The sequence below is a fragment of the Eleutherodactylus coqui genome, chromosome 6, assembly GCF_035609145.1.
Source record: "Eleutherodactylus coqui strain aEleCoq1 chromosome 6, aEleCoq1.hap1, whole genome shotgun sequence".
Lineage (NCBI taxonomy): Eukaryota > Metazoa > Chordata > Amphibia > Anura > Eleutherodactylidae > Eleutherodactylus > Eleutherodactylus coqui.
This window is the reverse complement of record NC_089842.1, coordinates 181,588,028-181,614,624: the sequence shown is the minus strand read 5'-3', so window position 1 is coordinate 181,614,624 and position 26,597 is coordinate 181,588,028.

Genomic DNA, 26,597 nt, shown 5'->3' with positions numbered 1-26,597 from the left:
CCTTCTTTTCACAATAGAATATGTTAGGCCGGTTTTACATCTGCTTTGGACCTCTGGCTGGAGGTTCCATCATAGATCCAGCTCAAAATACTGGAAAAAAAAGAACTGCATGCAGCGCTCTTTCTTCCGTCCAAAAGCCCAGTAGCTGGGCAGTACGCCGACGGACCCCATTGTTCCAATGCAAGTGTGAAACCACCCTTATTTAATATAGGGTGTCCAAACACTTGCAAGATGTTACATAAATGAAATGCTGTATATCATAAACGAGACTGTATCTCTTAGATCCTATAAACATACATTTAGGAAATGTATCGAGCAATTTTGCGCTATTAAGAATCTTAGTATACATGCCAGGCATGTGTGACAGCTGTCCAGAGATTGATGATGTATGAGTACAGCATTTGCACTGAAGAAATGTAAGGTATATATATTATATATTTTTTTCTAGATGATCATTCATGGCTTTGTAGCTCATGGGAGACTCTAGGATCCTTCCAGAGGTTCACTAGACCTACTAAAGCTAACAACGCACCAGACTCGGAAGTGTTATGTTCATGTAGGGCGCAAGTACGGTGTCCTTCACAGATGTCACCAAGACGTCAGACCAAGACATGATTACTGTCCACAATGGTCCAATATGGACATATATTATATCACCAAAATGCGGGTAACACAAGACAGGGCAAATAACTGTAAAAGAAATATGGGGATGAGAATGCTATCCATAACCAACGTTTGGTGTGGTAGACGCTACCGAGAAGCGTGCATGCTTGACAAAGTCCTTTGCATAGGACGAAACGTCGCAAGTTTTGTTGTTCATGCTGATGGAGTTTTTAACTCAATAAAGATGATAATTGGATTTGGATTCCCTGAAGATTCCAGGATGTCTTTCTGAAATAGCTTCTACTTGATGCTGCTCTCCATACACATTTTCTCTAGGATGTAAAAGAGGAGGGGATCCCCATTCACAACTCCTAATTATTACCCATGGCGAACAAGTGCTACAAAAAGCAGTAACCGTTTTAGTGTACCTACCCATTGAGTCAGTGGGCGCAGTGTAAAGTTTAATATCCCCGTAACAGAAAATAAACACTTGCCAACTATTTCTGCAAAGATGGGAGCTGATCACATACTCTATTAGGCTACACAATAGAGTAGGGTTACGAACACCACTAAATTACTCAACCTTTTCTGGCAAGGCAGTTACCATGCAAAGCCACTGTGGAAGTTAGGAACAAAAATCCCAAAGGTCCAAACGGTTCAGCGGCAGCATAATCTGGTGCATAAAAGTTAGCAAGTAGAGATGAGCGAGCACTAAACTGCTCGGGTGCTCGTTACTCGGGACGAAATTATCACGATGCTCGAGGGTTCGTTTCGAGTAACGAACCCCATTGAAGTCAATGGGCGACCCGAGCATTTTTGTATATCGCCGATGCTCGCTAAGGTTTTCATTTGTGAAAATCTGGGCAAATCAAGAAAGTGATGGGAACGACACAGCAACGGATAGGGCAGGCAGGGGCTACATGTTGGGCTGCATCTCAAATTCCCAGGTCCCACTATTAAGCCACGATAGCGGCAAGAGTGCCCCCCCCCCTGCCAACAATTTTTACTTCTGAAAAGCCCTCATTAGCAATGCATACCTTAGCTAAGCACCACACTACCTCCAATAAAGCACAATCACTGCCTGCATGACACTCCGCTGCCACTTCTCGTGGGTTATATGCTGCCCAACCCCCCCCCCCCCCCTGCACGACCCAGTGTCCACAGCGCACACCAAATTGTCCCTGCGCAGCCTTCAGCTGCCCTCATGCCGCGCCACACTCATGTCTATTTATAAGTGCGTCTGCCATGAGGAGGAACCGCAGGCACACACTGCAGAGGGTTGGCACGGCTAGGCAGCGACCCTCTTTAAAAGGGGCGGGGCGATAGCCCACAATGCTGTACAGAAGCAATGAGAAATATAATCCTGTGCCACCGCCATCAGGAGCTGCACACGTGGGCATAGCAATGGGGAACCTATGTGCCACACACTATTCATTCTGTCACGGTGTCTACATGCCCCAGTCAGACGCGGTTTTTTATAAATAGTCACAGGCAGGTACAACTCCGCAATGGAAATTCCGTGTGCACCCACAGCATGGGTGGCTCCCTGGAACCCACCGGCGGTACATAAATGTATCCCATTGCATTGCCCATCACAGCTGAGGTAATGTCGTGCTTAATGCAGGTGGGCTTCGGCCCACACTGCATGCCCCAGTCAGACTGGGGTTCTTTAGAAGTGGACACATGCAGTTACAACTCCGTGTGGACCGACAGCATGGGTGGGTGCCAGGAAGCCACCGGCGGTACATAAATATATCCCATTGCAGTGCCCAACACAGCTGAGGTAATGTCGTGCTTAATGCAGGTGGGCTTCGGCCCACACTGCATGCCCCAGTCAGACTGGGGTTGTTTAGAAGTGGACACATGCAGTTACAACTCCCTGTGGACCCATGGCATGGGTGGCTCCCTGGAACCCACCGGCGGTACATAAATATATCCCATTGCAGTGCCCAACACAGCTGTTGTAACGTCAGCTGTAATGCAGGTGGGCTAAAAATTAATTTGATTACACTGTAGGCGAGGGCCCCCAAAAATTGGTGTACCAACAGTACTAATGTACCTCAGAAAAATTGCCCATGCCCAACCAAGAGGACAGGTGAAACCCATTAATCGCTTTGGTTAATGTGGCTTAATTTGTAACTAGGCCTGGAGGCAGCCCAGTTAAAATAAAAATTGGTTCAGGTGAAAGTTTCAACGCTTTAATGAGCATTGAAACGTATAAAAATTGTTTACAAAAATTATATGACTAAGCCTTGTGGGCCTAAGAAAAATTGCCCGTTCGGCGTGATTACGCGAGGTTTCAGGAGGAGGAGCAGGAGGAGGAGGATGAATAGAATACACAGATTGATGAAGCTAAAAGGTCCACGTTTTTGATGGTGAGAGAGAACACTGCTTCCATCCGCGGGTGCAGCCTACGTATTGTTTAGGTATCGCTGCTGTCCGCTGGTGGAGAAGAGAAGTCTGGGGAAATCCAGGCTTTGTTCATCTTGATGAGTGTAAGCCTGTCGGCACTGTCGGTTGACAGGCGGGTACGCTTATCTGTAATGATTCCCCCAGCCGCACTAAACACCCTCTCTGACAAGACGCTAGCCACAGGACAAGCAAGCACCTCCAGGGCATACAGCGCAAGTTCAGGCCACGTGTCCAGCTTCGACACCCAGTAGTTGTAGGGGGCAGAGGCGTCACGGAGGATGGTCGTGCGATCGGCTACGTACTCCCTCACCATCCTTTTACAGTGCTCCCGCCGACTCAGCCTTGACTGGGGAGCGGTGACAGTATTGCTGGGGAGCCAGAAAGCTGTCAAAGGCCTTAGAGAGTGTTCCCCTGCCTGTGCTGTACATGCTGCCTGATCTCTGCGCCTTCCCTGCTACCTGGCCCTCGGAAGTGCGCCTTCGGCCACTAGCGCTGTCGGATGGGAATTTTACCATCAGTTTGTCCGCCAGGGTCCTGTGGTATAGCATCACTCTCGAACCCCTTTCCCCTTCGGGTATGAGAGTGGAAAGGTTCTCCTTATACCGTGGGTCGAGCAGTGTGTACACCCAGTAATCTGTAGTGGCCAGAATGCGTGTAACGCGAGGGTCACGAGAAAGGCATCCTAACATGAAGTCAGCCATGTGTGCCAGGGTACCTGTACGCAACACATGGCTGTCCTCACTAGGAAGATCACTTTCAGGATCCTCTTCCTCCTCCTCAGGCCATACACGCTGAAAGGATGACAGGCAAGCAGCATGTGTACCCTCAGCAGTGGGCCAAGCTGTCTCTTCCCCCTCCTCCTCATCCTCCACATGCTCCTCCTCCTCCTCCTCAACGCGCTGAGCTATAGACAGGAGGGTGCTCTGACTATCCAGCGACATACTGTCTTCCCCCGCCTCTGTTTCCGAGCGCAAAGCGTCTGCCTTTATGCTTTGCAGGAAACTTCTCAAGAGGCATAGCAGAGGAATGGTGACGCTAATGATTGCAGCATCGCCGCTCACCATCTGGGTAGACTCCTCAAAGTTTCCAAGGACCTGGCAGATGTCTGCCAACCAGGCCCACTCTTCTGTAAAGAATTGAGGAGGCTGACTCCCACTGCGGGCCCATGTTGGAGTTGGTATTCCACTATAGCTCTACGCTGCTCATAGAGCCTGGCCAACATGTGGAGCGTAGAGTTCCACCGTGTGGGCACGTCGCACAGCAGTCGGTGCACTGGCAGATTAAACCGATGTTGCAGGGTGCGCAGGGTGGCAGCGTCCGTGTGGGACTTGCGGAAATGTGCGCAGAGCCGGCGCAACTTTCCAAGCAGGTCTGGCAAGCGTGGGTAGCTTTTCAGAAAGCGCTGAACCACCAAATTAAAGACGTGGGCCAGGCATGGCACGTGCGTGAGGCTGCCGAGCTGCAGAGCCGCCACCAGGTTACGGCCGTTGTCACACACGACCATGCCCGGTTGGAGGCTCAGCGGTGCAAGCCAGCGGTCGGTCTGCTCTGTCAGACCCTGCAGCAGTTCGTGGGCCGTGTGCCTCTTATCTCCTAAGCTGAGTAGTTTCAGCACGGCCTGCTGACGCTTACCCAACGCTGTGCTGCCGTGCCGCGCGACACCGACTGCTGGCGACGTGCTGCTGCTGACACATCTTGATTGCGAGACAGAGGTTGCGTAGGAGGAGGAGGAGGGTGGTTAAGTGGAGGAAGCATACACCGCCGCAGATACCAACACCGAGCTGGGGCCCGCAATTCTGGGGTTGGTAGGACGTAGCGGTCCCAGGCTCTGACTCTGTCCCAGCCTCCACTAAATTCACCCAATGTGCCGTAGGGGAGATATAGTGGCCCTGCCCGCCTGTGCTTGTCCACGTGTCCGTTGTTAAGTGGACCTTGCCAGTAACCGCGTTGGTGAGGGCGCGTACAATGTTGCGGGAGACGTGGTCGTGCAGGGCTGGGACAGCACATCGGGAAAAGTAGTGGCGACTGGGAACTGAGTAGCGCTGGGCCGCCGCCGCCATCATACTTTTGAAAGACTCCGTTTCCACAACCCTATACGGCAGCATCTCCAGGCTGATAAATTTGGCTATGTGCACGTTTAACGCTTAAGCGTGCGGGTGCGTGGCGGCGTACTTGCGCTTGCGCTCCAACACTTGCGCTAGCGACGGCTGGACGGTGCGCTGACAGACATTGGTGGATGGGGCCGAGGACAGCGGAGGTGAGGGTGTGGGTGCAGACCAGGAGACGGTAGTGCCTGTGTCCTCAGAGGGGGGTTGGATCTCAGTGGCAGGTTGGGGCACAGGGGGAGAGGCAGCGGTGCAAACCGGAAGCGGTGAACGGCCTTCGTCCCACCTTGTGGGGTGCTTCGCCATCATATGTCTGCGCATGCTGGTGGTGGTGAGGCTGGTGGTGGTGGCTCCCCGGCTGATCTTGGCGCGACAAAGGTTGCACACCACTGTTCGTCGGTCATCTGCACTCTCAGTGAAAAACTGCCAGACCTTTGAGCACCTCGGCCTCTGCAGGGTGGCATGGCGTGAGGGGGCGCTTTGGAAAACAGTTGGTGGATTATTCGGTCTGGCCCTGCCTCTACCCCTGGCCACCACACTGCCTCTTGCAACCTGCCCTGCTGCTGCCCTTGCCTCCCCCTCTGAAGACCTGTCCTCAGTAGGCGTAGCAAACCAGGTGGGGTCAGTCACCTCATCGTCCTGCTGCTCTTCCTCCGAATCCTCTGTGCGCTCCTCCCTCAGACTTACTGCCCTTACTACTACCTCACAGATAGACAACTGTGTCTCATCGGCATCGTCCTCCTCACCCACTGAAAGGTCTTGAGACAGTTGCCAGAAGTCCCCAGCCTCATCCCCCGGACCCCGGGAACTTTCCAAAGGTTGGGCATCAGTCACGATAAACTCCTCTGGTGGGAGAGGAACCATTGCTGCCCAATCTGAGCAGGGGCCCGAGAACAGTTCCTGGGAGTCTGCCCGCTCCTCAGAATGTGTCATTGTAATGGAGTGAGGAGGCTGGGAGGAAGGAGGAGCAGCAGCCAGAGGATTCAGAGTTGCAGCAGTGGACGGCGTAGAACTCTGGGTGGACGATAGATTGCTGGATGCACTTTCTGCCATCCACGACAGGACCTGCTCACACTGCTCATTTTCTAATAAAGGTCTACCGCGTGGACCCATTAATTGTGAGATGAATGTGGGGATGCCAGAAACGTGCCTCTCTCCTAATCCCGCAGCAGTCGGCTGCGATACACCTGGATCATCAGCTCGGCCTGTGCCCACACCCTGACTTGGGCCTCCGCGTCCTCGCCCGCGTCCACGTCCTCTAGGCCTACCCCTACCCCTCAGCATGCTGTATTACCAGTAATGCAGAAACAGAACGCTGTAATTAAATGTGCCGCTTATTGGCCTGTGGTTGGAGGCTGACTTCGCTTACGGAACGCCAGGAAATAATTTTGTGCAAGCCTGCTGTAACACTTAGCTGGCTGCGTATGAATTAGGAGGACAACTACCCCCAGCAGAGACCCAGTACACTGAGGACAGTCACAGACAGCCCAAATAGATTTTTTTCCCCAAATGTTTTTGCAAAGGCCCACTGCCTATATTCAATAAATATATCTCTTCTCTCTCTGCGTCACCGCTACTGGCCCTGGAGTATGTCAAATAACTGCAGAGTGTTGCACTGTGGACTGGAATACAGCGGTGATTTAACAGCCAACACAGAGCCAGGAAATAATTTTGCGCAAGCCTGCTGTAACACTTAGCTGGCTGCGTATGAATTAGGAGGACTACTACACCCAGCACAGACCCAGAACACTGAGGACAGTCACAGGCAGCCCAAATAGATTTTTTTCCCCAAATGTTTTTGCAAAGGCCCACTGCCTATATTCAATAAATATGTCTTCTGTCCCTGCCTCACAATATATGTCTTCTGTCCCTGCCTAACCACCACTTCTGGCCCTGGAGTATTACTGCAGGGCGCAATGCTCTGCACGGCCGATATACCAAAAAAAAAAAATGTGCAACACTGCAAAAAGCAGCCTCCACAGTACTGCACACGGTTAGATGTGGCCCTAAGAAGGACCGTTGGGGTTTGTTGAAGCCTAAAATACTCCTAACGCTCGCCCTATAGCAGCTCCACCAAGACAGCACTTTCCCTCCTCTATGTCAGAACGCATCTGTGGCGAGCCGCGGGAGGGGCCGATTTTTATACTCGGGTGACACCTGATCTCGCCAGCCACTCACTGCAGGGGGGTGGTATAGGGCTTGAACGTCACAGGGGGAAGTTGTAATGCCTTCCCTGTCTTTATATTGGCCAGAAAAGCGCGCTAACGTCTCAGAGATGAAAGTGAAAGTAACTCGAACATCGCGTGGTACTCGTCACGAGTAACGAGCATCTCGAACACGCTAATACTCGAACGAGTATCAAGCTCGGACGAGTACGTTCGCTCATCTCTATTAGCAAGACTTTATTCCTCCACCTTAAAATGCAATGTTTCGACCGACAGGACGGTCCTTCCTAAGCATTTGACCAGATTATGCTGTCGCTGAACCTTTTTTCTATACTCTATTAGGGTGTCCCCTGACTATGCTGCGTTTACACGTAACGATTGTCGTTCAGAAAATCGTTTAAATGAGCAAAACGGAATGATATCATTCAGTTTAAATGCAAGCAAATAACTGAACCATGAATGAGAATTGTGCGCTTCTCATTCGTCATCCAGTTTCAGCCGGCATAAAAAACAATGTCTGGCTCAGGCACTTCTCATGCCGTTCAAACACTGATTGTTCAGTGTTTCAAATGTGAAACACTGAACGGCTGGAGCAGGAGAACTGCAAAATATTCAGCGAGAATCGTGCAGTCTAAACACGCTGCCAGAGCGCGGACTAGCTGGTGATGACATCACCAGGTCGTTCCCTCAGTCAAACAGAATCGTAAGATTCTCATCCAATGTAAAAGGGTCATTTGACAGGTGACAAAGGGGCGTATGGCAAGTAACTGTACAGCATATGACCGCGGAGGCACGCAGGCGGTCATGCGCAGTACAGGTTTGTTTTTTTTTAGTTTGTATTTCCCACGCCAATGCTTAGCAATGACGCAGTTACTCGCAGCCTGTACACAATGTTAATTACGTATGGACTGTGGGTCGCATTCCTCCATTGACATCAATGGAGGCCATCCGCGCGGATTCCTCGTTAAAATAGGGCATACTGCGATTTTTCTTCTGCTACACAATTTGTACTCGCGAGTGTGAAGGAAAATTCGAAAATACATGCCTTTCAATGCCTCCGTTTTACCCCGGATCGTCCGCACGGATCCTGATCGCGGAATCTGCAATTCAAATCTGGTCATGTGAGACCGGCCTCTGTTAGCATTTCCCCTTACATTGTATCACCTGTGCCACTAATTATGTTGGAGAGGACCAACACTAGTACTGTAAGAATGACAGCTGGAATGTTTTCTCATGGTTAGACCTTCACTAGTGCTGATAAGTGGGGCCTCTGATATGTTCTTTATGTTATGTCTGTACTTTCACATCCTGTGATGAATATGAATAGAATTAATCAGGTTTTTACTAAATCATTCAAACCACTGCTAAACATATATAGGTCATTTCTGCATGCAGCGCTAGTTGATACGTCTATTAAACTAGTGCCTTTTAAATCCACAATACTCATTTAATAATTGATGAATGAAAGCAGTTGACAGATGGCAACATAACATCTGCCTGCCCTTTACATCAAAGCTAGAAAATATGCCTTTACTCATGTTAGGAATCTCCAGGGGCTACATCTAATTGCTGAGATTTGTGGTTCAATACGAGCTGTAAAGTTATAAATGTATTAGACTTAATCCAGTCACTAAATAGCCAGATACCAGTTCTACACGGTCATAGAGCAGTTTCCTCCAGTGATCACAGAGGACGTCTTCTCTGATTGCAGTGGCCCATTTTCATTTTACTTCTCTATCCTGACCCACTCTACCATAAAGAGTCCTTTCAGCCGAGACTCAGCTCTGCAAACTCTACCCTCATCCTTCGATTAGCCCCATAGTACTAGCGCTCCGTTTTATGCAAATATAGTACCAGTGCCCCCTTTGTACATATATAGTTAATCTGCCCAATTTCTATCCCACAAAGTAATAGTACCCCCACCTGTAACAATTCCTCCATAGAGTCGACTAGAAGAAATAATCCTTTCTTTGTGTCCTACTATAATAATACCACCTTATGCTATTACATATATTACATATTAAAGGGGTTTTCTAGACTTTGTATTGATGGATGTATTCTTAGGGTAGGTGTTGCAGCAGTGCTGGGATCGCTGCCAGGTTGACGGAGTACGGTGTGGGTTTTAGACATGGTTCTGCACCTTCTAGCTTAGTAAGTGTGATGCAATGTGCTCACATCTGTGGATGATTAGCTGGATATTTAGCTGGGATGGATAGGAAGCTAAGATGCTGTAAATTGTCAGTTGCTCACTGTCTGAGCTGGCTGTCTGTGGCTCCCGTGGACAGCGTGGTGTCCACTGTTCCTTACTGCGGACGGCTCTGTGTGCTGCAGCTTATTCTACTAAAGCTAAGTGCTGTGTTTCTTTTGTTTTGTCCTTTATCAGTTTGACCAAGTAGGGTTACTTAGGTCCCAGGAACGAGTGCAGGCCCGCATCTATTGACTCGATCAGTCTGTCATGTCAGGCTGGGCTGTCTTCCTCGTTCGTTACGTATTTAGGGAAAGATTCCCAATTTATTATTTGTTAGTTTGTTTTGGCTGCCACACTGTGAGCAATTATTGTGCATGTCTGCAGGTGCTAGTCCAGCACATCCTTTGCAGACGTAACTCAATTTACAGCCATACTCACTCGGTGGGATATTGTTTACCTTTGTTAAGATGAATCCTTTTGAGGTGTTATCTGAAGGCGTTGGCATTAAAGGCTGCTGAGATTAAACAGCAGCAACCTGTCTTGTAGGCTTATATTAAGGAGCCTAAAATCGATATTCCAGATCGTTTTTCTGGAGATAGGTTAAAAAATGTTTGTTTCAAAGAGTCCTGCAAACTTTATTTCAGCCAACGCCCCCTGTCCTCAAGTCACGAGCTCTAGAGGGTGAGAGTGATTATTTCCAGGTTGCAGAATGCCCCTCAGGCATGGGCATTTTCCTTGCTCCCCTCTTCTGAAGCTTTGAGCTCTGTGGTTCCGTTCTTTGAGGCCTTGGGGTTAATTTATGATGACCCTGATAGGGTCGCACTGGCAGAGGGGAGGCTCCAAAGCTTACGTCAGGGAGATTCTCCTATTGAGGAGTTCTGCACTGAATTTCGCCGCTGGTTGACTGAGATTAATTGGAACAACCCTGCATTGCAGGAGTCAGTTTTATTGCGGCATAGCAGATAAGATTAAGGACCTTTTGGTGGAGTATCCCGTACCCCAGAACCTTGATGCAGCAATGTCTTTAGCTATTAGGGTAGGAAGACAGATTAAGGGAAGACATGAGGAGCTTTTTCATATTCTTGCTTCCCTGCCTATGGATGGGGAGAAACCCATGCAACTGGGTTCATTGGTTGGCAATGCCCATAGGTGGGAGAGGGGTCAAAGCAAAGGGCGGTGTTTCCAGTGCAACCAGACAGGACAGTTCCTGCAAAATTATCCTCGCCGTAACCCTCAGCTAGGAATACTAGGTAGTCTGGAGGTTAGAGGAGAGACCTCTCTAGATCCAATGATTGCTTGGATGTCTTCCCCTAGGCTGGTGCTTCCCGCTGAGATATTCGCTGAGGGAGGTATTGATCCAATCACGATCTTCTTGGATTGTGGAGCGGGCATCAATCTTATCCATCAAGAGACAGTCAAGCGGTGTGGGTTAGAGGTAAAAACTCTGGATTCCCCCATCCCCGTCTCTGCTATTGATGCCTCTCCATTGTCTCAGAGGTTTCTGAGGTTTTGTGTACCAAAACTTTGTTTAAAAATTGAATTATTTCACACTGAAGTCATCATTTTGTATGTAATGGAATATCTTTCGGCACAAATCGTCTTGGGTTTACTCTGGTTGCGGTTGCATAATCTTGTGGTAGATTGGGAGAAGAGAGACATTGTTAAGTAGAGACCCTACTGTAAGGATTGTTGTATTTCGGTAGAAGTGTCTCCTGTGCAAGCTGAGTTACCTGATGATTGGTCTGTCTCTGCTGATGTGTTTTCACAAGAAGGGGTATTACAATCCTTTCAGGCGTTGAAGGGATGTTTGGCCGCGGCTCTGGTTTTACTACAACCGGACTCGTCTAGACCATTTGCAGTGGAGGTGGATGCCTCAGAGGTGGGGGTAGGTGAGGTGCTATCCGAGGGTACGAATACATTGCAAGATTTTTGGCCTTGTGCTTTTTTTCATGCAAGTTTTCACCGGCCGAGCGCAATTATAACGTTGGTGACAGAGAACTGTTGGCGATTAAGTGAGTATTTGGAGGAGTGGCAACACTGGTTGGATGGAGCTTAGCATAAGGTGACAGTTTTTAGGGATCACAAAAACTTAATCTACCTGGAGTCAGTCAAGAGACTTAACCCGAGACGGGCGCGGTGGTCATTGTTTCTTTCGTGTTTTGACTTTCTTTTTACATGTCGACCAGGCGGTAAAAATGTTAAGGCTGATGCTGTTTCAAGGAGTTTTGTTCCCATAATTTCAGATGAACCTCCCATGTTCATTCTTTGGAAAGGGTTGGAGGAGCAGGTCCATAATGCTCAGGACTTGTCACCGGCAGGGTTGCCGGCGGGAAAGCTGTTTGTTTCTGTCCATTTGAAGCTGCAGGTACTGTCTGAACTGCACAATCCTGGGTTGGCTGGGCACCCGGGAATCAATAGTACCCGAAAGTTACTCACAAGAAAGTTTTGGTGGCCCTCTTCGCGACGGGATGTTTTCAGTTTTGTTGCATCTTGTGAGGTTTGTGTCAAGACTAAGTCACCTCGGAATTCTCCTGCTGGCCTTTGCCTGAATTTATGCTAAACAATAGACTGCTGGATTTTACGGTGACGTCGGTTAGAAATTTTAAGCTGGTGACAGATAACAGATGATCGGAGAGGTCTAATTTCTTGGTGGGGGACTTGGTTTGGTTGTCTACTAGGAACATAAAAATCAAACAGCAGTCATTCAGGTTGGATCCACGATTTGTTGGTCCATTCAAAATCATGGAAAGAATTGGTTTGGTGTCTTTTCGGTTAGAGATTTCTAGTTCATTGAGAATTCATAATGTGTTTCATAAATCTCTGTTGAAAAAATTTGTGGACTCTGGCAATGGTTCATCTCCCTCGGCCCCGGTTGTGGTGGATGGAGATGTTCATTTTGAGGTAGGTCGCATAGTGGACTCTCGCCTAGTTAGGAGATCTCTCCAGTATTTAGTGCATTGGCATGGCCATGGTCCTGAGGAGAGGACGTGGGTACCGGCAGCGGACGTCCATGCAGACCAATTACCAATTAGTGAAAAATTTTCACAGGCTGTATCCTAAGCGACCTGGTCCTAAGGATCCTGGGGCTCCTTCTGGAAGGGGAGGTACTGTTGCAGCAGTGTTGGGATGGCTGCCGGTTTAACGGAATCCGGTGCAGGTTTTAGACATGGTTCTGAACCTTCTAGCTTAGTAAGTGTGATGCAATGTGCTCACATCTGTGGATGATTAGCTGGATATTTAGCTGGGATGGATAGGAAGCTAAGGTGCTGTAAATTGTCAGTTGCTCACTGTCTGAGCGGGCAGTCAGTGGCTCCCATGGACAGCGTGGTGTCCACCGTTCCTTACTACGGACGGCTCTGTGTGCTGTGGCTTATTCTACTAAGGCTAAGTGCTGTGTTTTATTTTGTGTTGTCCTTTATCAGTTTGGCCAAGTAGAGATACTTAGGTTCCTGGAACGAGTGCAGGCCCGCATCTATCAACGCAATCAGTCTGCCATTTCAGGAAGGGCCCTCTTTCATTACGTATTTAGAGAGAGACTGATGCTCCACATTGTTTGTCCCCAACTAGCGGCTGTGGGTCTCTCTGTTGACACCATCTTTACAGGCTGCAGTTAGCTTGAGCCATCTCCAAACAAGCTGCTGCAGCCAATGACAGTGCTCAGCGATAATCACGGAGCGCTGTCATTGGTTGCAGCAGCAGGTTTATAGGATATCACAGGCTAACTGCAGCCTGTAAATAAATAGCAGCGGAGGGACAAGCAGGGATAGGGGATAGGAGAGTATCAGCTATTTTACACCATGGGGGACCCGTTAAGATGTTCTTTTGTTTAACTCAGACAACCCCTTTAAGGAGATATTTTGGTAATTCTAAATTAATAGTGAGATACTTGGTTGGTTATAAATAGATAAGGAGATATTTGGTTGATTACGAATTAATATGAAGATATTTTGGCAATTCTGAGTTAATATGGAGATACTTTGACGACTATGAACAAATATGCAGATATTTGGGTGATTGCGAATTCATACGGAGATACTTAGGTGATTATGAATAAATAAGGAAATATTTGAATGATAAATTTATATGAATATGATTATTAATTCTGAGTGAATAATAAATAAGCAATATTTATTAACATTTTCTCTATTATTTCTTGTTTTTCCGTTTAGAAGAGATGACAGGAGTTCCAGGTAAGCTGTGAAGTTTACTATAGTAGGTCAGTTATTACAGGACATATACAGTATACACATAATGCAATGACAGGGCCTATAGAGACTGGACTGTGATCCGCACTGTCAATTTACTTATACCGGACTAAGTAGGCTTCTTAGCAGGTTTGATATGGATCCACACCATAATTTGCAGCACACATATGTACAAACATACTGATGAATAAATCTAAAATGAATATTGAAATAAATAGTTTTCTAAGAATGTCCAAGTGAAATATGGAGAATGTACAAGGATTCCATAACATTGCTTATAGTAGTGTTCATTAGCGCTCCACTTTTCTCCAGGACTCTGATTTTTTCATGGGTAATCTTCTCTACACTGTTCCAATATGTTCCATTGTTGGGTTTAATTTTTCTGCCAGTTTCTTAGCCAACCAGATAGAGGAGGAAGTCTGTTTCGGCGACAGATCTTGGCTTTAGGATACACCTGGATTCAGAAGAGGCAATAACTACCCGAAGAGGGCAAACTGTTGCTTCTCCAGACTGGAATTAGAGCTTGGGGGGATGGGGTCACCTATGATCTGGTTAGTAAATATAGTTTTTGGTGAAGGGTCTGGGGTGATAATAATATTGCAGCATTGTTAATTCTAGATCATGGTAGAAGATCCTTTCATTGGGCATGGAAAAGAGAGAGGCAGAGCCATCACAGCCGGCCTCTTGCCATATACAGGAAAGCATTCCAGAAGTCCACCAACTATGACCCATGGGGAAACCTTCCACCCTGCTCTTTTTAGAGGACATACTGTCTCCATCCTTGCAAGGGAAAGTCTGACAGGCAGATAAAAAGGAAAATCTTGACACAAAAAAGTAATGAACATCACTAGTAAGTAAAAGTCTGGTTTAAGAGAAGGGTATTTACACCTATCCATAACTGAAAATTTAGTCTGCATTTATTGAACCGAGAGAAATATGGCTACTAAAATGCATGGAGTCATCTGTCAGAATGTTCTGCCGTTTGAAATACATGACTTTATTATTATTTATTTATGAGAACGTCAAATAGGAAAGGCCCAGACAAGGATGAGAGTATTTTGTTTTGCAATGTTATGTGTTAACCACATTTAATTCTAGGTGATCCAGAGTCCAAACACTTAACTGCCTATTACAGTCTGTTATAATGCATGTGATTGCTCCCGAGACGTGTGTAGACACTGTGAGTAGCGCTTCAAGACACCATCAAGGGCAAAATCTGAGACTATAAGGCTGCCTGTCCACAGGCGTTTTTGCATTGCGTTTTTCCGCAGCGATAATCCGGCTGCAGGGAAAGCAGTGCACGCTTTCCATCTGTCAGATAGGCTCACTGCGGAGATCCGTCAGCTGGCTCCTGCTCCTGGGCGGCGGCTCCCACGGCGGAGATCCGCCGCGGGATATCGCAATGCCCATAGATAGGCAGCCTAATGGGGCTGCATCATACACCTTGTGCTTATTGTTACTTTAATGATATAGTGGCAGTGTGTGCAGCAATGTCAGTAAGCCTACGTTTCCTTGCAGTACAAGAGTTATATGGACTTTCCTGTAAGATCGGAGGTGGAACCAGTAAGAGTAGAACTAAGTTAAAGACTCTGTGAGTTTGAGGGCTGTGACCTGCTCCCCTGGCCTCCTGGACTGTGTACTGTGACCTTGTATATAGCTATGACCCAGAGAGAATCCCCTACAGCAAGTGGATATCCACAAGTGCAGTATTGGTCCACGTTTCTCTGACAAATTTTGCACTCACTCATGTGAATGCACCCTTAACAGTACCAGTGTTTCTGGTGGCACAATGCTGATTCATACACATCACACACAGCTGTGGTACATCCATGTTAATTTCTAGACATCACGCAGGTTAACAGACTCCTGGATACAGTGATCAGACCCTGGTCATGTGATCCATGACTCCACCCACACATGTGATCACATGACGGTGATGTCATCACAGGTCCTGGTGGCTGCTGTCGGCTTATCCAGTATACAGTACTTTCTACCAAACTGCACAATGGCTTCTCCCACAGCAGTGACGTCACCACAGGTCCTTCAGCCCACCGGATCTCTTTTATCAAACTGCACAATGGCTCCCCCCACAGTAGTGACATCACTGCAGGTCCTGCAGCCCATCGGATCTCTGTGGTGGCGGAAGGTCAGTGTCTTCTGTCAGGAACGCTGAGTTGTGTCTGAGATAATAACGGCTTAGTTGTATTCTCATTTTGCTATTTTTGCCCTCCCCTTCCAAGAGCCCTAACTGTGGTGTTTTTCTGTCGGTCAGGCTCTGTGTTTTACATATGTTATAGGACCTCTGATGATGTCACCGGGGGGGGGGCAGAGGAATGATGTCACCATCATACATATTCAAGGTCAAGTGCAGCTAGTAGTATGGCTTTTACATTAGATGTGATTGGGGCTTTGTAAACCTCCATTTCTATTGTACTTTACTTGTGTTGAATATTTTTTGTGTAGATCTTGAACAGAAAATGAACAACAAATATGCAGTGTGTGTTTCTTAATATGAAATATGTATTTAAATACATGTGTATTTTATTGGGCAGTGCTATACAATATAAGACTATGCAGGAAATTTGATGCTATAGCCTTAATTCTATTGTGTTTGCAAGTGATTGTTTAACTTCCTGTATTTTCAACGCACAGGAAAGCTAAACTTCAGATTTCTCAAAGCAATGCAGTTTATTTTAAATGGGCAATGTCAGATATGAGAACTAATGCCAGGTATCCAGAGCTAGATCATGAATGGTAGGCAGAGGGCAAAAACTACACAATCTATCCAAAAGTAATTGGACACCTGAGCAAAAATCAAAAGTAGTATTTATTTCCATATGTTAATATTTAATGAGGCTCCTTTGGCCCTGATGACTTATGGAAACTCTCTGTGGCATACTTTTTACTCACGTCTGATATACTTCAAATGGTATTTCTCTCCATTCATCCTGCAAACATCTTGCGAGCTCTCGCAAAGAAGATGCTGTTCATATTTCCTGACCCAACGTTCCAGTTTCTCCCAAACATGTTCAGTCGGGTTTAGATTGGGACTTTGTGCAGCCAGTCCAAATGTGGAACATCCATTTCCTCAAATAAACATAAAACAGCATAGGATTTGTGACAAGACTTGTCTTGTTGGAAGTATTATTGACCATTCCCAGAGTATTAACATATTGTTGGCAGCACATCATTGTCTAGAATATCAAGGTACACTCCTGTGTTCATGGTTCTTGACACTATAACCAATAGACCAATATCGCGCCCCGTAAAACATCTCTAGATCATAAGGGAAACTCTGCCATATTAAACTGTTGGCACAACACACTAAGGCAAAAGGCGTTCTTCAGGATCCTCCACACCCAGGTACATCAATCTGATGTGAAGATGGAGCAACATGATTCATCACACTATAGAACATTCCTCCATTGCTCAGCTGTCCAACGACAACGCTCCTTGCACCATTGTAGACGGACCGATGAATTATACTGCGTGACTGTGTACAGTGGCATAATCCATATATCCAGTAGCATGCAGTTTCTATCACAAACTATCGCTGACACCTCATAGAGTCTGCCTCTTATGTAGCATGGTTTAGGACTAGAGATGAGCGAGTATACTCGCTAAGGACAATTGCTCGAATGAGCATTGTCCTTAGCGAGTATCTCCCCGCTCGGCAAAGAAGGTTTGGCTGCCGGCGCGGGTGACAGGTGAGTTGCTGCAGTCAGAAGGGGGGAGCGGGGGGAAGAGAGGTAAAGAGAGATCTCCCCTCCGTTCCTCCCCACTCTCCCCCGCAGCTCCCCGCCCGCCACCGGCAGCCGAATCTTTGCTCCCGAGCGGGCAGGTACTCGCTAAGGGCAATACTCGCTCGAGCAATTGCCCTTAGCGAGTATACTTGCTCATCTCTATTTAGGACACGTGTCATGCTAATAATGTTTCAATCAGATGTATTCTATTACTTTTTCAATGTTGGAACATTTTGGTCAGGGCCAGAGTGGAGTATTGTTTCTTCTTAGGGCTCCCTTAATGGTCGGGAAAATTGTGCGAGATTCGTGCTTGCGAGACACACAAGTCTCGCACTTATATGAAACCCATTCTTTGAATGGATTTATTCACATTTGCAATGCTTTTCTGCATAGCATTGTATTGCAATGCTATGCAGAAAAAAAATTGCAGCATGCTCTTTCTTTTAGCGACATCACCCACTGTTCCCCTAGCGCTTCTCCGAGAGAGGGGGCAGGACTAGAGAGGGTTCTCATAGTGATTCCTCTCTAACCAGTAGATGATCCCTCTAGCCCCACCCTCTCTCTTGGCCAGAGGAATCACTATGAGAACCCTCTCTAGCCCTGCCCCTATCTCCAAATATGAGGAGATCTCTAGGAGATCCCCTGTAGCTCTGCCTCCCTCTCCTCGCTATGGGGGATTCCTTCAGCCCCACAGAGATGCGAGGCTGTTTCCTTTCGAAAACACCTCACATCCAGGGGTTTTCAGAAGGACAGCGAGGGCAATATCGGGACATGAATCAGAAACCGATATCGCTCTCACCAGTGTGCAGGAACCCTTAGGAGGGGAGCACCTAGAAGGTGGGAGGAGAGTTATAAGGTTTATCCATGCTCCTCTATGAAATATGCAAATTGAAGATAGAACAATGCATCTATAGCGCCACCTATTGGAAGGCAGTATTCATGTAAGCCAACGTCAGACGTTTTAACAATCCTTGTAACAATGACTGGGAATATAAGCCAAAGCCAAAATTTTCTTCAGAAGGAAGAGGTAACCATGTACAGGCAGGTTATTTTGGGGTGATTGCCTTTCGTCAGTGTGTTGAAGGTTTTCGCCTTGACTAGTGAATGTCATCATTACAAGGCTTGTTAAATGGTCTGACAATGGCTTACAGGAATTGTTCCATTTTGCCATTTGCATATTTCCCAGAGGAGCATGCATGGCCTTAAACGTCTCCTCACACTTTCTAAGTACTCTCCATAAGGAGAAAGTATACCTTTCTTGGCCCCTATCTATAGGCCTCTCACTAGCCAAGCCAGAAACCTACTGCACACTGATGAGGGGCAATCATTCTGAAACAATCTGTCTGTATATGGTTATCTTTTGGAGAAGACTCTGGCTTTGGTTTATATTCCCAGTCATTGTTACAAGATTTGTTAAAAGGTCTGATATTGACTTGCTGGAATACTGCCTTCCAATAGGTGGCGCTATAGAGGCATTGTTCCATCTTCCCATTCACAGTTTTTAGTCAGTTCCATCTTTTCTGCCAGAAGTGATCATATCTATTTAGAAAATGACATAATCATCATATAGATGGCGCTGTTGTGACATTCTTACTGCATTGCAGGATGGCGAATATTCTGGCATCCTCAAAATATATATATTTTTTAATGTTATGAAGTTGTTTGAATGTGATGTTTCCATGACTTGTATCAGGAACAAAGAACAAAAATGTCTCAACTGGGTAAATACATTGAATTTCCATTGAAGTTCAGCAAGAGTCATTGACTGCTGCCAAATCAAGCTGGGATCATTTCCAGAGGTCAAAACTACTATCACTAGATAAACTTGTATTACATTTCTCGTATTGTGTATCATAACCCCATAGCTGAAATCCTCATCCCACATACGTAGCTGACATCACACAACGATGAACAAATAACATGATGCTGGATGCCATCCAAAATACTGGTTTGGTAAAGTTCTTTTGAAGACTGTCAGCTGGCCAGAATATCTGTGCATGGAACCAGAAAGATGGGAAATTATTATTATCATGGTACTGGCGGGTTTCCAAGTCACAAACGCATGCTGGAGTTTTGTTTCAGGCTGAAGACAAGCATATAGGCTGCAGCTGGGGTGTGAACTTAAAAGTACGGACCTGCTTCATATCCACCCCTCCGGTCCTGGAGAAAGATGTAAACCTTGGGAGGCAACAGTGCAGAATTCCTAGATGCTGTATTTACATGTTCGATAGCGTGTGTGCTGTGTAATGTACCATCAGGGCTCATTCACGCAAACGTAGCGACTTTCGGTCAGCCATGTCACCGAGAATCCCCTGAACAGGCGCACAAATCTGCTATTTGTGCACCCGTTCAGACAGCCCGGGTCCAGCGCATATACTCTGAGCCCGGAATGACACGCTGACAAACTCCCTTCCACCTCCCTTCTCCGGCAACTACCATAGGCTCCCATAGGAGTCTATGGGAGCCACCGCCATATTCCGGCCAGAAGATACTTCCTGAACTATCTTTCTTGGCCAGCGTAGAAGTCACAGGAATACGCCCATCCGAACGGATGCATTGTAAACCAATGCATCAGATGGGCAGCATATATCAGCCAGGCGTTAAAGCGCGCCCGATATATGCCCGTGTGAAGGAAGCCTCACTGCGAGAGACAAATTGCCCATGTAAAAAGACCTATTGCAAACAATGGGTTCTATATTCGTTCGAGTTTTGTGTGTCTCACGCTCGAAACTTGAACGAGAATATCGGTTGTGCAAATACAACCTTAGGGTGTGCACAAAGTTTGCAGCCATGGCATGGCTGTGATTGGTTCATCGAACGCTGCAGTGATTGGCTGAGCCGTGGCACTCAAGAACCATTCAGAGCCAGCGCTTCCTGGAGGTGGGGTTTTTGAACCCCTGACCAGAAAGCGCTGGAGAAATACTACAAACAAGTGTGTTGGAGAGCTGCGAGGAGAAGTGCGGCTGAGCAGACAGCGCCTGTTAGGCGATGTATTGTGATTTTTTTTTTTATGCAGCCAGGGTTTATTTTAGGGCTCAAACAGTAGGACTTCCTACTGTAAGGCCTGCCCACGGAGAGATATTTGCTGCGGCATCTGCGGTGGGCATCCACACCATGGATCCACAACAAATAGCGCCTATAGCATGCTAAGGGAAAACCACTTGCGAAAACCAATTGCAGTTTCCGCAAGCGTAGGAAAGGTCGCAGCCTGCTACATTTTTTTCGGATTCTGTGTTGATGGCTTTCATTGGAGTCAATGGTAGCCGTCCGATCCGCGACCCTTCCCCAATCACAAGAGTTGAATGAAAAGATCTGTACTGTGCATGCCCGATGGCTCGCTGTGCGGACCATCCACAGTACATATGAAAACTAAAGTAACCTGGGGTATTCTGTCTCCACCGAAAGTAGGGGTGGAGACATGGGTTGGCCGGCGTAAGTTAAACAGAATACTCCCGCTGCGGCCACTCCTGCTCCTGGGTAGCCAGGTCCTCCAGCAACTCTCCAAACACTCACAGCTCCCATGAACAGTTGCCGCTGGAAGTGGCTCTGGCACTCCTGCTGCGATCGCTGCTACTGCTGCTGGCTGTCCAGCTCCTCCAGCAACCCCACAAAGCTCTCGGCCCCTAGGAACAGATGCCACTGGAAATGGCTCTGGCACTCCTGCTGCTGGGTGGACAGGTCCTCTGGCACCCCTCAAAACACTCCCAGCTCCCACGAACAGATGCTAATGGAAGTAGCTCCAGGACTCACACTGTACTCGCTTCTGCTCCTCAGCGGCTCCTCCACCAACCAGCTAAACCTCCCCACCCCACGAAGGCATGCCGCAGAAAGAGGCTCCGGTACTCCCGCTGTGGCCGGCCCTGCTGAGGGGAATTCCAAAAATCTCTTCAGCAGCCAATCCCCAGCTGGGGGCGTTACCTGGCCATTTAGGTTACCTAACCCCTGTCTTCACTCACACTGACGGTGGAGACATATTACACTAATACTGTAATCAGGTACGTGCAGACACCGCTGCTGGCAGAGCCGGATTCTGCATGCGGAATCTGGCTCTGCTGTGTGCAGGAGCCCTAAAAGTTGCATCGCACCGCACGAAAACTGCGTTTCTGTGCAATGCGATACAACACATAGGAAGGCTCCATAGGAAAACATGGGCTAAAAAATATCGCAAATTACGGCTGCAATTTTGTATACTTGCAATGTAGCAGCCTACAAAACATTGCTAATGTGAAAGAACCCATAGGAAAGCATGGGCTTCACATACATGTGATTTGTAGCATTGTTGCATTGTGAGGAAATCGTGCGATTTTGTCGCCTGTGTGAAAGCGGCGTAATAGCAGTTTTCTAAAATTACTGCAAAACAGCAATTCTGTATTGTATTATCCAGTAGAGTTTAACGTTATACCAAGTAATCTTGTATACATGATACCTTTTAATGGCTAACAAAAAATCATTCTTTTTTGTTAGCCATTCAAAGGCATCGTATATAGAAGATTACTTGGTTTAACTTTCCACAATTTGGGAAACCCTTGGGAAAAAATGCACCACAAGGACAACATGTGGACACAGCCTACAGTCGACACAACCTATTTTGTAATGTGCTCACTAACAGAAAAACCCACTTTCAATCTATTTTCTGTTTGGTATACCTTTTGTATAAACCCAAAAAGCCTGCTGAGTCCCCAAAAAACTTCATTCAATGTGCCTGCTTTTTGTGACATGTTTGAATTTTTTTCTTGACCGTTTCTGAATTACATTTTACAATACAAAAGCCTGCTCCGCCAGCCACAAAAAAGGGTTTATTGAAATGTTTTTTCTCCTGGACAAGCTTTTTTATTATATTTCTTTTCTTTGACTAGAACTTTTTATACAAATGAAAAAGAAAGTGTGAAATATGATATAAGAGAAAAAAATTACAGAAAGTACAGCACTGACATAAGAAGTAATCTGTAGTGTAAGTAGAAGCAACTCACCACTATTTCAGGAAACTTGAAATTTACATATTAACACCCTGACACCTCCTTCCCACAAATGGCTCTGCATACCAACAGACTTTTAGTGCCAGAGCAGTCTGTTAAACGGGTTGTACCATCTCAGTGCAATCCCTTCCTCATTGAGTAATATGACAAAAAGGTTTGCTACCATGTTAGCCAGTAAAACGTGTTTTCACAGCTGGCCGATATACACTACCATCTGATAGACTGGATTCCAATGCATCAGATCAGACGGGCGTATTCCTGCGGCGTAAAAGCACCCGGCCGGCTAATATAGCGCCGGGCACCTATGGGAGCCAATGACAGCTGCTGGAGAGGGAAGGTGGGAGGGAGTTTGTCAGCATGACTGCTAAACTCCCTCCCCCTTCTCTCCCACTCTCCACCCCTTGCTGGCTGTTTGCAATTGGAGGGGGTGGGGCGGAGCTTACCCACCATCTCTCATTGCTGGCTACTGACAAGGGGTGGCGAGGGGGCTGAAGCTTAGCACACTAGCTCTCACCCCATCCCACCTCCTCCCCTTGCAGAGAGCTAAACTGTCTCCCCCAGCCCAACAGCATTGCGGGCTTAGCATATATGCGCAGGGCCCGTGCCGTCTGAATGGGCGCACAAATGTTAGCTTTGTGCGCCCGTTCACATGTTTTTACGGTGCTGACGGGTGCACATAAAAACACCAACGGCCATTGGAAGAACCCTTATCAAGGTTGCAGTGATTATACATAATTAGGCCGGCTTTACATGGGTATAAGTGTATTCATGCATACATTTGTGCTGCGTATTCGCGCGATGGGTGTTGGGCCTTTGTGAGTATGTGTGTGTATTTTACTGTATTTTTGTGCACACAAAAAGCGCACAAAATGGGCTAATTGGTGCATAATATACACAAAAATAGGACCTGCTTTGTGATTTTGCACAACTAAAAGGCATGCGTGCAAAAAACACGTGACCAAACCTACTGAAATCAATTGTCTCTATGGTACTGTTGTATCTTGTCTCCACCACAAAAATGGGTGGAGACCTGTCATTGTACTGTGGGAGGTGTAGGGTACACCCCCAGCTGCTGATTGGCTGGGCTGTGTGATACCCTCCAGTGTCAGCTGCAAGCGCCTTCGCCACTAGCCTCCCTGCAATGCCCCCAGCGAGGAGACTGGCAGCGGCAGCAGACAGGAGCACAGCTTCAAGTGGCTTCCCTGCCAGCCTCCCTGCAATACCCCGTGGTGAGGAGACTAACAGCGGGTGGACAGCCGGGAGCACAGAGCGCTGGGGAACAGTGAGGGAGCGCTGGCCCCATGCAGAGAAACGTGACAGCGGGTGGTCAGGACACTGGAAGTACAGGGGGGGAGGACAGCACGGGGTGAGAGTGATGGAGCGCGGATCCGTGACATGGCACGGCGTGTGGGAGAAATAAAGTGACAGCAGCGCTGGGAGCAGTGGATAGGAGAAGGAGGAGGGGGGGGGGCGATGGATGAGCAGAGTTACACTCACAGCGGCCTAGAGACCACAGGCAGCAGCCTTCGCCATGGGAGACTCACAGCAACGGGGCGAGGCGGGGTCGGCATGGCAGATGGGAGCCAAGACACTGACAGCAGCGTCTTCAGCAGGGGAGATGGAAGCGCTGTTTTGGGCATCACCAAGCCCTCCCCTGCAACTCACCCAGGTCAACCCATGTCTCCACCCATTCTTCCAGTGTTCCAGTGGAGACAAGAATCAACAGTACTAGGTTCTGTGTATTGCACATGGAAATTTTGCACGCGTAATCCAGTTTTATGAAATCACAATTACTGTATAGTTGTCCATAGACATTAATTTTGCCCTTGATCCAATCCAATTGCCAGTTCTTGCATGGATGTTACTTTCAAAAGTCATTTGGAACTAGTGAAAACAAAAATTATTCTTACATGTTTCATGCACCAAAACTGCATGTGTGGCTTGATACCTTGTGGCTGCGCTGCTGTTACTAGTAGATGTTTCCACTTCACAGCATGTACAGCTGACTAGAGTACCTGTAGGTTATAGTCACACATGGCAGGTTTGTTGCTGACATTTCTGTGACTGAAAATCAGTTCCATACATCTGAATGGGGTTGATTGTGTAGCAAGCACAGGGATTTCTGCAAGCCCAATTCAGATTAATGAGACAGCTGCAGAAATGTATGCAATAGTTCAGCCATGTGTGAACAAACCCTTTAGGTGCCATCAAAATTTTTCCAAGACCGACAGCAAAAAAAATATACATAAATGGCTGTTTCTCTATTTATCAAGATACTTTATTAAAACAGTAAATGCTATTAGTATAGGAACATAGTCCCAGCATAAAAAGTATGCTTATAAATAATATCACAGTGTGTAGTACAATACAAGCTAAAGGCTATGGAAAAGTTTGTGCATGAAAAATCAATGCACACATATTTGACTAAGTTCCTGCAGAAAACAAATGATACACTTATCAGTTTTTGTATTGTGATCTTCCTTCTCATTCATTTAGAAAGTCTCATACTTGGTTTACAGGCTCCAGGTTCCCAGCACTGATCAGCTGGTCTCTCTAATGAAGGCATACAAGGTGAGCTCACCATCCTCTCTCCTCTTTTAAAGGCTGTGTAGCATAATCACGCCCACTTAATACACAGCTATTTCTCCATCTCTCTCATCCTATCTCTGAGTAGCTGTTCACCCAATTAAAGGGGTTTTATGGGCTATTTTTCTTGATGACCTATCCTCTAGATAGGTCATCAATAGTTGATCGGCTGTGGTTCACCACTCAGAAACCCCCGACTGATCAGCTATTCCGGTGCCCACTGTCACCAGCAAAACACACAGGGTACGTAGCAGAAGCAGATCACCCTGACCCCTGCGTAGTGCTCAGTGCTGGTAATTGCAGACACAGCTCTGATTGATTTTAATGTCAGCAATTACCAGCACCATCCACTACACAGTGGTTTGAGCCATCAGCTTCCGCTTGGTTTCCTATGTGTTTTCCTGGTGGCAGTGGGTGCCAGAACAGGTAATCGGTCGGGGTTCCGAGTGGCGGACCCCAGCGATCAGCTATTGATGACCTGTCAAAGGATAGGTCATCAATAATTACCTGGCAAACCCCTTTAACTTTGAATTACCTAAATATATGGCAATGTAAAAAAAATCCAATTCCCATAGCAATTAGCTGTAATGGCACTTACTCCCAACAAATTCCCTCCAGAACTTACTAAACTTAGAGTTCGAAGGGCGCCACATGATAAACCAAATTTCAACATCAATATATCATCATAGTTCACACATGCCTAATTGTACACCATCTCAGGGCAACTGCATGTGTTAGGGTTCGCTGTTGGGATCTGTTGTACTGCATAGGTTTTCAGCAGCACAGCCTCACAGGTGGTGTTGATTGAGCTGGCTGGGTGGGGATTGCTCCAGCCAGCCAATCCCCAAGGTCTGTTGCTCATATATACCAGCTCCTTTGCTGGAGGCTGCAGGCTTTTTCTCTGTTTGTTCAGTGTCTGTACATGTGGCTGGACATGAGGTATCTGTGCAGCGTTCAGGATGTTTAGTGTGAACAGTGTCATGCTCCTGTGTGCCTGTGCAGTTCATAGTACGTGTGGTGTGAACTGGGTCTTGTTCTGGGTCCTTTATCATCTAGAACGAGGTAGGTCCCTAGGTTCCAATGTGGGGTCATCCCTATCGGGTCGATCGCCCCACATTACAGGCATGTTTCTTTGGGTTGGTTGTCTTGTTAGTGTAGGGACCCACAAGACAATGAGGACCCATGAAGTGGGCTTGTTAGCTTAAGTATCTTGGCCAAAATACGAACTGATACCTCGTATTGTATCTATTCCATCTGTTTATACATGCAGGTATGCTTGGTGCGTGTTTTGAACATTTATCAGCTGTTGGTTTGTGTCTGTCCACGAGTGTGAAGTCTATTTTGCAGTTCTGCTGTTCATTCTGGTTTTGCCAGTTCGTGAGTGTGAATAGCGTAATGTTTACGTCTGTTTCTCAGTCATGTCGGCGAGTTTCGTGTCCAGTTCGCAGTTCTGCAGTTCACATGCCAGTAAGACTCTGCAGAGTGTTCTTATTCATGTCCCTGTTTGGCACTTAACAACATGTTTGATGTGATTACATTATCACCATGCTTCCAGGTCTTACATTACAGAGTGCAGCACAAATCTAGATTTGATATATTAACAACTATACATTA